This window comes from Notolepis coatsorum (assembly GCF_963971535.1).
Source record: "Notolepis coatsorum genome assembly, chromosome: 3".
NCBI lineage: Eukaryota > Metazoa > Chordata > Actinopteri > Aulopiformes > Paralepididae > Notolepis > Notolepis coatsorum.
Genome location: NC_140167.1, coordinates 152,690,022 through 152,704,957, shown reverse-complemented (window position 1 = coordinate 152,704,957; position 14,936 = coordinate 152,690,022).

Here is a 14,936-nt window from a genome sequence, read left to right as displayed (position 1 = left end):
CTCTGATCTCTGCACATTGCATTATGTCCACGTTAAGGCTCACCTGATCACAGGGGAAATACATAAATGATCAAAGTCAGAACAGGGAGGTGTGTAGAGTTTTACCAACGTGGGCCAACATAAATGGTTGTAGCATTATAGCATAAAGCTCCATGATTTCCCAGTAGTATCCATATACACACACACTATACAAGATTAATCGCGTATGAGGAAAAGCTAGGCTGCAAACACAAAGTCATTGTTTTCAGTATAATGATTCTCCTCTCTTTTAGTGATGTGGCTACGGTCGTCATGCATGCGGGCACAGGCTGAGAAGAGTCGGAGCCTAGCATTGCTGGTACTTCCCCTGGCAACTTCAGTGATCAGTGAGCAGGAAATAATTACATCAGATTCACTGAACACTAAAGACCAAAGACGCAGGCACGGGGGTAGTCGAGAGAGGGGCAAAATGCAGCAAAATGCAAAAGGCTGCTTCTCGAAATGAATCACAAAATACTAGCAAGAAACGTATTTCACTGAGATATACAGAAAAGGACACAGACCCAGCGGCATGGACAGGCGTTGTCGGACTAGCTAATGTCCGGTTGATCCTTTGCAATTATGGATATTATCAGACCCGTGTTGTTAAGTCAAGTTAAATAAACGGAGACCCTCTGAAGATATACTGTATATCCATTTCAGTCTTTCTATTTTTCTATAAGTGAATGTCCCTAAGAGAGAGAGGGAAATTAGACTTGTCAGTTGCCGCTCCACTGTCCAGATCAGCACCATGGACAGTGCCCGCACTCTGCTGTTTTGCTCTCCCAGCATCATACTGAAACAGAGATGAACAGATTTTGTTGCAGAGAAACCCTCATTAACAAGATGCGTTTTGCTTATTCAAATGAATAACTCTATTTAAATTAGATATTTGCTTACCACAAAACAATGAACAATCTGTAAACTGACAAGGAATTAAATGAATACGCGTTGTCATTGAAAACTAATGACTTTCTATTATGAATTGTCTTATGTTACGTTGAAAAATCATCTCAGACAATCACCTGCTCTAAATTGGAGTATAGTGATTGATTGGTGTGTAGGTACTTTACTCAAACTGTCAACTCACTGAGTGGAGGGTAGGACACACATAGCAGAGAGAGAGCTTCTATGTGATTGTGGTTAGATCACAAATGGATGCTCTAATCAGAACATCTGTCAGCTTCATCAACATTACTCACCGTACCGCTTTGTTAGCTACTTCAAATAAACTCGCCAGACTCTTGCACCAGAAAACAACAACGCAGGCCAGATTGTGAAAACCACAACACAGGTGTTTCTCCTGACTCATCCTCAGCTGTCACCATACAGAACCTAATAACAGAACCACAGGACGGCAGCACTGTATATATGGTCTTTGCTCAGGGAATATTTGGACAGGCTTACACAGAACCAGAGGTCCCACAGACAACAGAGGTCCCAAATGGCCCTCACATTGAATTCTTAAGTGCACTAAAAGGCATGGGGAGGATTGCATGCAGAAGATGGTGAGAGATGGAGGGTGGATCTCGGAGGGCAGTAACACGATGAAAACAAACAGGTCCTCGCCCTGGTGTATCCCGTGGGAATGTCGTTTTGTGATGTGCCTGTCTGTGCGCCTCACAGTGTGAAAAGCCTTTTATGCTTCTCTTCCACATCTGACAAAATGTCATTCATTCTTACTCTACACATACTCCCACTACCAGTCTTTCTGAAGCTGAGAGAGATTCTGGCCCAATACAATACCCAATGTGGTCACATTGGGGCGAACTACCATTCATTTCCCTCCCTCTAACACACTTCATCCATCTGACATATTGCAGAGACATCTGAATATATCCTCTCAATATGAGCCCATAGGAAATATGTGACTTTGTTATATCTGTAAGCACCAGAGGATTAAAGCGACCGCGAGAGCAATCAGTCTGTCGTGGAAAGAGTGGTATATCCGTGTTTTCTCTTTTATCGCTGATGGATGTATTATTGGACCGAGCCTCCTTGGAAGTGATAAAGCAAAGGAATACAGATTTCAGATCTAGCAGAGGCATAATAAAGAACAGTGTAGATTATGGAGCAGAAAATATGACCTTTAAAGTTTTGTATCGCAGAGAGTGATGCTGATGGATGGATATCGCACAGAAGTGGATCGAATTGGCTTCTACCTCTCAGAAATGAGAGGAGACTCTGGGTTGTATGATGAATGATGACATTTATTTGATTCAGGAGATATTACAGTAGGCACTGTCAAGAAATATAAATGGATATAGTGCCACAATCATATTTCGTCCCAAGACCAATACTCTGCAGCACAGAAGTTATGAGGAGGAGCAGAGTCGCTGATACAGTGAATGGATGGAAGAGCAAAGTCCTGTTCTTTGTCAGTCCGGCGTTGTTTATAAGGTAATTATGTGGGACCCTTAACATATTTTGCTAACATATGACCTACTGTATGGCATGCCGTTGAACATGCTGTATTCTCTCCCTCTTTCTTTTCTTTTCTTCTCCTATAGGATAAGAGATGAAGCTTTAATACAACCCACTATAAGTCAACCGATAAAAAGATATCTCAGGGGGGGGAAAGCAACACAAATGGTATTAGCATAATTAAACATACTATGGAACGTAAATAGCTACTTGACTGTGGCTGTAGCCCACATTAAAACAAGCCATGTGAAGGGTTGATTTAACTTACCTTGTGGGCAATTGATTTACACACCCTATAGTCTACAGTGTGTCACAATGCCAGCTGCCTATCTGTTACATAGCCCATCCAAGACGTAGGAGAATGAGTGTTAGCCGGGAAACTTGTAGAGCAGCATATGGGAGACTTCTATGCTGTTAATAACCACCATTTGTCATTGTCTGCTTGATGACACTTTCTTAATACCCCATGAATGTATTTATGAGCTCATGCACGTTTTTGAGGCATTCGGCCATGGGATTTTGGCAGCGTAATTGCAAATCATACATATTCTTCAGATTGCCGAGCAAGGTCGGCAGGGTTTGTTCATTTACAATGGAAGTTTCATTTTAGAGTTAGAGGAACAAAACAGTATTACATTCCGTGCTCGGCGGCACTCAGCACAGTCCAAACATGATGTTCCTCTTGACGGTGGCACTAAATGTGAAGGTTCTGGCGTACGTGATAAGATTTCACCTGTTCATTCACGTAAAGCTGACTCATTACGTTGTACAACCCTTCTGACAACCCTCTGGAATCATCTGGTTTGCTTGGGAATGGACCTGCTTTCTTCAGACACCTTATGAACTCCACTCCCAGCAGAATTGTTAGTGGGGAGTTTGGGAAATATCCTTTGGGGGCCAGCCTACTGCAGGCCAACACCAGGTCGGGTACCTGAGGAGTCCTGCATTAGCCCTTTAGAAGAGTGTGTGTGTGGGTGTGTGTCTTGAGGGAGGGATATAACCTACTGCTTTCACTGTCTACCCATACTCTGTATGATAGCATGTACAACAGTGCTGTATCTGTACCGTATATTTACATTTATATCTTTTATATAATTTATATCTACCCATTATTTGTCTGAATATACCTGCATATAACCCCTCTATATACTTACTTGTAACTAGGGCTGTCCCCGACTAAGGATTTGTATAGTCGACTTGTAGTCGCCAAAATTAGCCGATAGTCGACTATTAGTCGACTATGGGAAAAAAAAGTGTAATTTTAATTGAATTTTTTATCATCATTCCATTTGGGCTGTGGGGGTGTTTAATGTCTGAAGGAGTCGACGGAAGGCTTCTTGTCCTCTGCAAAAGCATGCAATTGGTCCACTGATGGATAAATCTTGATATTTGTCTAGTCTAGTGTGTTCATTAGATGGGTGAAATCCTCTTTCAGTGCCTCTGTGCCTGTTTTCTTAGGCAGTTAGCCTCTGGTATGCGTGCCATTAGCGTTAGCCACGCTTCTAGGCCTCTTTTCTTTTGGAAAGAATGATAAAAAAATATATAATAATAATAATATATATATTTTTTTATTATAATATCTTTTTTTTTTGCATTCGACTAATAGTCAGCCCTACTTGTAACCCATAGCTCTGTATGATAGCATGTACAATAAGGCTGTATATATATATATAGAGAGAGAATATATATTTATTCTCACCGCATATACGTATCCTCACCTGTCTGTACTTACCTGCAATTAGTCCTTTACTATACTGTATCTATATCTGTACATATTCTACTCTTACTAGTACGCTGCTGGCCAGTAGTAGTCATACTGTCTTTATTTATTATACTACAACTCTGTACATACATCTGATTAGCACTATACTCAGTAGTACTAATTTGTATATTTTGTACCCAGTTTAACCACCTGTACATTGTATATTGTTGTTGTAATTTTCACTCTGGTTGGATGATGCCAAATTTATTTTCATTGTACTGTACTTGTGCTGTATAATGACAATACATTTTAATCTAATCTAATCTAAGGTCGATGCCACAAAGAAGTATTATATACCATCAAGAAAGCTGTGACCCTGAGTATCACTGTGAACACTGTGTTTATATCTTCTGTTCATGGGCCTGAAACAATATGATCGATATGAAGCTGAATTATGCGTAATAATAGGTGTTGGGTTGATCAATCAATCAATCAATCAATCAATCAATCAATCAATCAATCAATCAATCAATCAAATTTATTTATATAGCACATTTAAACATGACACTTGTCAACCAAAGTGCTTCACAAAGGATGCTTGGTTCATGCACATACAGCTCATTATAGTAATATTCCACAATTATTACATTGATAGTAATAATGGCACACAGTCATAAATTCACCAACATGCGCATGTGTTATACATGCAGGACTCTTTGAGACAGACGTATGCGTACTACCGCTCCCATCCCATCCCATCCCATCCCGATCTTAGCTCCCATTGATATTATCATGAAGACACATAGCTAACACTTAATGTCTGATTCACAACGTGAATGACTGGAGATAAGTACCAAGCCAAGATATGCGCTAATGATTATGTTGTTTGTTTGATATAAGAGTTGAGGACCACTCATTGATATAGATATTTGAGGGGTTAAATCAGATTATTATTAATAAAAGAAAAGGGTGATATTCCCACATCTCTGATATCAAAATAACACACATAATTTAATCTAGTCAAGCAAGTCATGAATCACGTATGTAAATATTTCTATTTTAAGATGTTATTTCAACCACCAGATTAAGGATTTGAATTGACTTTCATTGATTAATCCGGTAAACCAATAGATTACATTGGCCAATTTTCATTATTTTCATTATTTTCTATTCATTCATTATCTGATAACCTATGGATTACAGCGATCTGCATTCTTTTACCATGTCTATTAACTTTTCATTATTTTACTTGTTCCAAATAATCCTGGTATATTATATATATTGATCTCACCCACATTATAAAGAAAAAGAAGGGTCTAACTGTGGAATAATATATTGAGTCCCCAACTTTCATGTAAAGACACCCCTCTCCCTTTTCCTTTGTTCCCTATCCTGTGTCCCCCCCCCCACCCAGTTGACCTATCAAATGTGGGGCCCCCCCTCCCCCTTCACACTATATAATCCCCCTCCTCACAAAGATTCAGCCTTCACTACCTGAGAGATTTCAGCTGATCACCTGGGCGGAAGCCTCAGCCATTCTCTATAAACTACCATGTGTATATTTCTACCTGTCTGGCTAATAAACCTTATTAACTGGATCTCGGTTGACTGAGTACGTTCTTCAGGATATCCACAATATCCCACAAGAGCCATCACTGAACTGAACAATCACCCCCCCCCCCTATTGCCACCACATCTACACCTACCTCACTATAACATATACTTGTATGTGCAATATGACAGATGTTGGGACATGTGCAATAATGCAATAATGGTACATATGCAATATTTTCTGCAGATTTTTTCTACTCTGATGATTTTGCAATGATTTTTTTGAACTGAATTTTATGGTACTACAGTGTACAAGAGTGAACTATTTTATACTATTTCTATAAAAAATACCCCAAATTATGAAAAAGCATAATATATATTTTTTATTTTATTTTATTTTTTATAATCTAAGTGTTGTAGTATAACCAGTAGGATCAAATTGATCTGTTAAGTGAGTTTGGTGACACTACACTCTATAAGAGTGAAGATATTTAATGTTTTTCCCTGGCTGCGCACTTGCCTCAAGGCCGACTGCACATATAGATCAATATTATTAAATGTACAGCTCCGCAGGGACGCAGCAAGGGGGGGTGCTGCGGGGTCTGCAGCACCCCCACCTGGCAGGGAGTTGTAACTGCAAGGCTTGGCTTTTATTCCATTGTAATACCGTATCCTACTCAATGTCATTGAGCGGCACTGCAGATTTACCCTACTCTTAGAATTCGGAAAAGATCCTCATAGGGGCGCTGTCTCGATAATGCAGTGTTCCCTGCTATACAGACCGGTGTTTTAGGCATATAATCAAAGGGATCCCGAACGCGGAACTGAAAGTGGGTTAGGAAAAATCTTTACGCTACCGGGCTGCACCGGGCAGAAAAGATTATTGATGCCAAGACGAAACGTTGCATTTTGCTGCATTAAGGAGGTAATTGGATGCCTTCATTTGAACACTTAATTTGCACTATATATTAAAAGAGGAAAAAATTTGCACGCTGCGCGGTCATTGCCTCCCCTTCAGCGCAACCCGCTGGCGCCGCCTATGACGTTATTATTAATATCACTTATCTCAGCACCCCCAACGATGACTGAGTTCCCGCGGCCCTGCAGCTCCGAGGCCGGCTCGCCTTGTTTAAGTGAAAATAAGGTTGTAGCTCATTGTCTACCTTACTACGATAGGAAAGAGGTGTCATTTGTGTTTTAAAAACATTTCGCTTAAGAATTATTGACAGCGGAAATTAGAATCTGTGAATATCTTTCTAACTTTACCGAAGTCTCCCGATTCCGATACAATAAAGCGAATCTTCATCACAAATCATATTCTCAAAATAATCTGATGGGCAGATATTATTGCTGGCGCCTGGAAGACCTATTTCGGCCTGCAGGCCGCCTATTGCCGACCACTGAACTAGGATATCTGTTGGGTAACGTGCGTTTAGACAACACTATTTGGGACGCGTGAATATTAAAGGCAACCAACTTGTGTTCAGCTTTTCGTTCAGCGTTTCTCTGATTGGCCACACGGCCAATCAATCAATCCACTAGCACACGCCCTTGCGGCGCGGCAGAAGCGCTGGTCGAACCAGCGGTGTTCTGTTGTGTGACTGTACTACAGCGGTGTTCTGTTGTGTGACTGTACTAAACTCTTCCACCACATGACCGACATTTGACATACAGTACACCTCATATCTATGTTGGGATTATGTTTGGTCATGACAAAACAATAAAAATCGCTGCTGTTAGTAATGCTGCCACCACCCACTTCAATGACAGAGCTCTCATATTTGCGAATGCATAAACTATATCTTAAATTATGGCGATGTGTATAATATGGCTGTCGCAAAGTCATTGATAAGCGACAGCCATATTAGACACATAGCCATAATTTAAGATATAGTTTATGCATTCGCAAAATATGAGAGCGCGCCGCTGTCATTGAAGGGCTTCCTACAACAGAGCACCGCCGCTGCTGCTGCTGAAGCTGTATCAAGCCGGCGGCGGCGCACGAAAGCCGGGGATAAACCACCGCGTCGCCCCGCTGGCGCTTCAGGCTCAGCAGCCTCCACGGGCAAAATAACATATAACGTTACAGTTCCACACTGATGTACAGTGAGTGTCTAATATGGCTGTCGCGAAGTCATGCCTCTCCCTCTGACAATATCATAATGATGTGTTTTCTATATTATATCCACAATCATTCATCTAAAAAATTGTATGGGCTTTGATTAAACATGTAACCTACACCTACTGTAACTTACTGTACCTCTGCTTCCTACAGCACAGCAGGTAATGGCGTTAATCAATGGAACGCGAAACATAATAACGTTACGCTTTCTAGTTCAGCGCATTTCATAACTGTATGGGCTTTGTTTATACACAAGTGAATCTGGTAGTTGGTTGTTAAAAACGCGAAACATAATAACGTTACGCTTTCTAGTTCAGCGCATTTCATAGCGCTCCACTGCTACCGCAGCCCAACACAAGTGCGTTGGAACAGCAGCCACAAGTTGGTTGCCCGCGCTGCCGCTCGCGCGCGCTCCTTGGATTTCATTTGGGACGTGGGACGACTGCGCTTGCCTGCGCGTGGGGGCGGGGGGGGGGCGCGGCCAATCAGAGAAAAGCCGAACACAAGTTGGTTGCCTTTAATATTCACGCATTTGGGACAGACCACACAGGCTATTTCCATATTAGGCTATTACTTCACATAAAATATCATGTCTAAATGAAATGCACATCATAACATTACCCTGGTATAGATCTGTATGCATGTATTTATGTATTTATTCATAACGTTATGTAACGATCCCAGGTCCTGTGGGGCTAAAGAGAACAATAACACTGGACACTCTCTACCTCCTTTCAATGGTCTTAACAATAACACTGGACACTCCCTACCTCCTTCCATGGCGCCATCTGGCCTGGTCTGGTTAAATGTAATTGAGTTAATTTCCACTTGTTTGTTATCCTGGGCTTTTCCTTCCTTTGTTTAAATGTCGTCCTCCTATCTGGTTGTTGTTGTGAGATTGCTTTGGTTGTTGTTATTGCTTTTGTGTTTAGTTGGTGTTAATTGTTTTGCTGTTAGACTGGCCTGGCCAGGTGTTGCCAATGTTAATTAGTGTGGGTATATATGTGTGTTTCTCTCTCTCCTCATCGTGGCGTCATTTCCTCCTGTTACCTGTTTCCTGCCCTCGTCGTTGCTCTCCCTTGGTGGTTCTATCATTCTGTAGGCTCGGAGGTGCTTTCCGGTCTTTCCACATATTGGGTTCTACTTTCCCCTCTGGTCGTAACAACGTTATACATATTCGTTAACGTTAGATCGTGCATGACCGTACTGACCTAGATCATGAAGCTATTGAAACTGTATGGGTGGAAATTTTATTTGAAAGGGTATAAATCTGTTCTAGTCGGCACAATTTACAGACCACCAGATCAAAATGGCTTTTATGATATGCTGGATGTGTGCTTAGCTGGAGCTGAGGATGCAGAAAATATTCGTATTGGGGATTGGAACACGGAAAAGGAAACAAAAGATGTACCCGTCTTCAAATCCTTCAATAGGTTTTGTGATCTGCACGGCCTCAGCCAGCTGATCACCCAACCCACACGTGTATGTGAATCAACTCAACTATACTAAACGACATGGCCCCCCTAAGAACCGCCAGGGTAAGAAATGACGTAAACTCCATGATCAAAACTGCAAAAAAGAATTTCATCAATGACAAAACCGAGGAAAACAAAAACAAACCATGTGAACTTTGGAAATTACTCAATAATCAACTAGGCTGCAGTAAAAAACTCAAAACCAGATTTTCAAACATAAACATAAAGACAGACAACACACTCATCACAGACAAGCTGGATGTAGCCAATTACTTAAACATTTTCTTCACAAACATAGCCACAACACTGGTAAACAAACTACCCTCCCACTCAGGGCATTTTGGGGTAGAACACATCATAGCCTACTACAAAAACCTAGGGGTCCGCAAAGATGATTTCAAACTAGAAATGGTAACAACAGCTGAGGTACTCAAAAAACTGAGCGCCCTCCAACCTAACAAGGCCACTGGTCATGACAATATCCCCTCCAAATTCAGGTACCAAGGTACCAAAACCAAGGTACCCATGTACATGTCAAAATACTTCCCAAAGGTCAGTGAATACCACGATCACAACACCAGAGGGAGCTCCACAAATCATGTTAAACCCAGATTCGGCTCAAACAAGGGACTAAACACGTTTCGCAATTATGCCACATCAATGTGGAACGCCCTACCCAAAGCTGTAAAGGGATGTGAATCACTACCCACTTTCAAAAACACTCTCAAAGAACACCTACAGGAGACTGCAATTCGAAACTGGCCCCTGTAAATGTACGCAACCCCCTCCAATGTACAATAAATGCCCTATTAAACCCAATAATACACAAGACCCTCTTCTTGGGACCAAGTTAGGTTTAGTCGATAATCCAAGGTTCAGTTACCACCCCCCCCCCCACCCCACCACCTTCAATGTACTCTCTTTTTTAGACTCTTCTTGTATCAAAAACAGTACTGTATTTGTAAATCTGGTATGTCATAAATGTATAGATGTAGCAGTACTGTCTAACTGTATGTCATGTATGTCATATATGTTATGATGAATTGAAAATGGGGGACCCTGATGTAAACAAGACGAAAGTCTTTCTCTGGTCTGCATTCCCTTAACAATTGTGTGTATTGAGCTGTACTGTATTGTACCCATTCTGCAATCTGTTAATAACGTTTTCAATCAATCAATGATCAAAGGCTTTTGACAGATATATAAAGAGAGCATCAGTGTTTCCTCTTATCTAAAGCTGAAATTATATCATTAGAAATCAAAGTGCTTTTTTTATGTATTGATAACTCCGTTAGTATAGTACTGTTAATGTAAAGGCTTTACAAACGTATAATCATAATATTAATCAATTATACTTTTTACCAGAGGCAACCAAAGCCATGATTAGGGCAACCATAAAATGTTATTATAAAGTAGGCCTATAGGCTACTACTTTTATTTGAGGAGAACTTTAAATGCAGGACTTTTACCAGAGTACAATTCTATCAGTATAGTATTTTTGCTCAATTCTACTGTGGTAAATTCCCACAGACTTTCTACAATAATTTGAGGTTATTGTAGTACAACACAATGAGATTGACTATCTGGAAGGAGGAGGAAAGATTCATACTTGTAGAATCGTTGGTCTCCTCTTCTGACTTAGCAGATGAGGAATAAAACGTGCACGCCAGACAAACCAGAACTGTATTTCAACTCAACTGATTTATTTGAGTCAGGGCCAAGGGTGAATAAAAGGTTGACTTTTACATACAAAAGATGATCAGAGAACATTAACAGAGCTGTCTGTTGTACAGAAATATCACAATCAGGTTTGCATCTCCAACCTCAATAATGTACATAAAACAGTCGGTAACATAATCTGAACATACATTGACCATGCTGTAAGCCCTTTTTTGCATATAAGTAAGCCTGGTTTCTAAGCTAAGTTACATTCTAGTCTAACCAAACAATACGGGTTCCATCCAGCTTACTTACATCAAAAAGCAGTAGTTTCTCTGGTCGGGAGGAGTCGGTGGAGCCCCCAGACCCCCTGTGTTGTGTCCGGCCTGAGAGCTCCAGAATTACACTTTGTGGGCCCTTATATCCTATCATTTCTAGCCAAAATAGAATCCAGTTCACTATTACAGTTGATCCAATCATGCCTCTCCTGTGGGCGCCTTCTGTGAGCGGTGTCCGGTGGGCGCTGGCAGCCCCTCCCTCTGGGTTTCTCTGGGGGGAGGCCGGCTGCCCCCCCCCCTTGATCTCCTGTGTGGATCTTGACTCAATACCCAGAGGGGGCCGCTAGTGGCCCCCGTCATTGTCTTCCTGATGGGTCTGTCCCAACAGGTCCCCAACAGGTTCGTGGGTGGGGGTTGGTGTCGTCTTCCCTCAGTGAACAGAAGGGGGGGTCTTGGCCCCCCTCCTTGGTGTGGTCAAATCTCCTCTTAAATGAATAATATATAACTTTAACATTCCTTCTATATGGCTATAGATGTCTAATATCATCCAAGTACAGTCAGTGCTTTCTTAGACTGATACCAGACATCATATGAGACCTTTTGATACTAAACAGTTGATTAATAGATTGTCCTGTCTTATAATGTCAGAGCCAGTATGAGGTCTCTGGTTAGACCAGCTGTCCTCTGCGGTAATCTGGTCACAGTAGGTGTGACCTTTGTCTCTTTGTTCTGAGTACTGAGTACATTTGTTAGTGGGGGTTTATTGACTATTTCTGTAACACCAGTATCACTTAAAACACCCTTTACTGTTGAAAGGGTACCCCTGGCTTTTTGCATTATGGTTCTCTAATTTATTCACACATATTAATTATGAAATTCAAAGGCAATATTACCACATTCCCCACTTTGGCAATTCACATTGTCATATACTGTATATTGACTTGATTTTCATACTAACCATACAATATAATAATAAAAATCATTTTTTCAAAATTTTCTCAATTTTTTCTTTTTTCTCACATTTTTCTTTTTCCAATCTAAACATTACACATTTAAAGTCTAATCAATCACAATCTTTAAAATTACAGTATCCGTTTACATGATCTGGGGAGGACAAGATCCATTAGTATCACAATTTTCCATTTTACATTCATTCTCTGAAATAATCCCTTCTTCCTGCTAATTTTTTCTTTAAGATAGTACAATCACGTCTGCACATTTAATTAATTGCTTCCCACCTATCCTCCCCCCTTTTATGACACATAACGGTCATAAACTTGTCACTTCTTGTTTCCACAGCTCAGTTTTGGCAGAGAAAAGCAGAATTTCAACGAAAATTTTCTTTCATTCACCATGTCGGCCATAACCTACCCCTAATCTCCTACCTATGTGTATGTGTTTAGTTTAGTACTCTTGCGTTGTGTCATAATCTATATCAGTTGTTACCGTTCAGTCACCTCCCGTCCAACATACCAATCAATCACACAGAGGCCCTTGTTCAACGCTTTGGTTGCACAGTCTCTGACCGTTTTCGCCCCCCCCCCCCTCCACCCCATGTCGGCCAGCCTCAGCCGAAGCCAATGTTTGTAGGCCTGTGACCTCGTTATATCCTGTCCCATGACTGTATTTCCATGGATCTACAGACTAACGACTCTGTCAGTCTGGAGGTTTGTCTCAAACCCCCGGCCTTTGTATCCGGGGCTATATTGAAGGAGGGGCAGCGTCCCAAGCGACCTCTCTTCATAATCCAACAATCTCCCACAGGAACTGACTGAACGGGTTCACACCATCGTCTCATAATCTAATGAAATGTATTCATGTCTCTCTCAGCGTTGCTCTGCCTTTCCCCTCCCTTTTCTGAGCTGTTGAAGACACAAGCACAGAGCAAATCATTTTACACAATATGTCAACATACTCAATAAGGGAAGCCATTAATTCCATATGCAAATCGTGGTGGCACTACTTAACTTGTCATCGATCGGATCCAATGCATCTCTTCTTTCAACAGTCCTCCCCCGCCACATCATGTAACACAGATTGGGAAAAAACACAAACCACCAATTAATATTCAAATACAACACCTCCCCCGATCACCTGCCTTGCAATTTTCACACAAACAATTACCATTCATACCTAAAACAGTAAATCAATGAAAATAAACTAAAAAACAGGTTTTCCAACACCACACATTCAACATCTCATCATCCAACCGTTCCATTTCACACATGTCAGTGACTTTGACAACTCACAAGCCAGCACAGACACCCTCTACAGGCTCAGGCCACACAATCATAGAAAAAATAGAAAATAAATCTAAAAATCTAAATTTAAAGATTAAAAATAGAAAAGAAATCTAAAAATCTAAATTCATTCCCTCATCCACACAAGACATTCAAAAGAAATCAAACCAAAATGAAAGTAATAAAAACAAACTCCCTCCGTAAAACAAATTATATGAAACAAATGATAAGCGACAATAATTCCCAGGTCTATTTGCGGTATAACCCAAGTGGTTACTTAAACACATTTTTGTCATTTCTAAGACTAGTTTCCCCTTAAGTGAAAGCTAAGTTGTGTGTGTGTATGTATGTGTGATCCGAATGTGTGTGTGTGTGCCTGTATGTGTGCGTCTGTGCGTGTGTGTCTGTGTGTGTCTGTGTGTGTGTGTGCGTGTGTCTATGTGTGTCTGTGTGTGTGTGTGCGTGTGTCTATGTGTGCGTGTGTGTGTGTGCGTGTGCCTGTGTGTGGGTGTGTGTGTAAATGGGTAATTTAGGGCTTCCTGGCCCCCACCCCCAGCTCAATCATTCACTGAAATCAAAAGGACCCAATCAAACATCACAATTCAACATCATCCACGCTTCATTCATATTATAAACATATACTTCCTTTCATACACTCATTAATCAACCAACAGACAGACAAACAATGTTAGTTCCCCTGCGCTCATCTCTTCTACTCTCTCATCAGGCTACACTCATCCCTGGCTAATACAATTCACACTTAATTTCTACACTCCTACCTACTGCCAGAGAGAGTCTAGGAACTCTCCCTCAACGACAGAACCTCAAAGCATTCCTAGTACCTTGAGAGTCTACCGCTATTCTCCCTAACCAAAAAGCTAGCCCTCCAAAAGTCATAATCCCATTGAACGACTACCTCCCTGATCGTCTCACTCACTCACCCACCTGTGTTCTGTATTAGCACGCTTCCTGTCTCAACATTTCCCCCGTCATAAAAATAACTGCCAACTGTTCTCTCACTCCACAACTGTCTCCTGCATCTTCACCTCTGACCCTCTCCTGTTGCATCTAATCTCACGTCATCCTGTCATAAAAAGAACAGCCATCGTAAACAGTTGTATACACGACCCCCCTGGGCCGTTTACTGCTCAGTAAAGATAGCCTGGGTCACTCCTGTGAGTTTCAGTGACCTCCCTGTAACTCAACAGAAGGATTAATCATTTCATACACAAATCATCTATCAAACATTTACAATAACTGCCAAAACACAATCTTACATCATAGCAGCTTCTAAACAACCCCCTGTCACTAAATTATCCCACTGTGACCCAAGGATTTGCAAATGGCATTCAAAGACATAACATTCCAACAGTATTTCAACATAGCAATGAAACTCATTAAGGATTAATAAAAACAACCGTTTCGATCACTGTAAACACAACCATATCAAAATGTGTCATTGCAGCA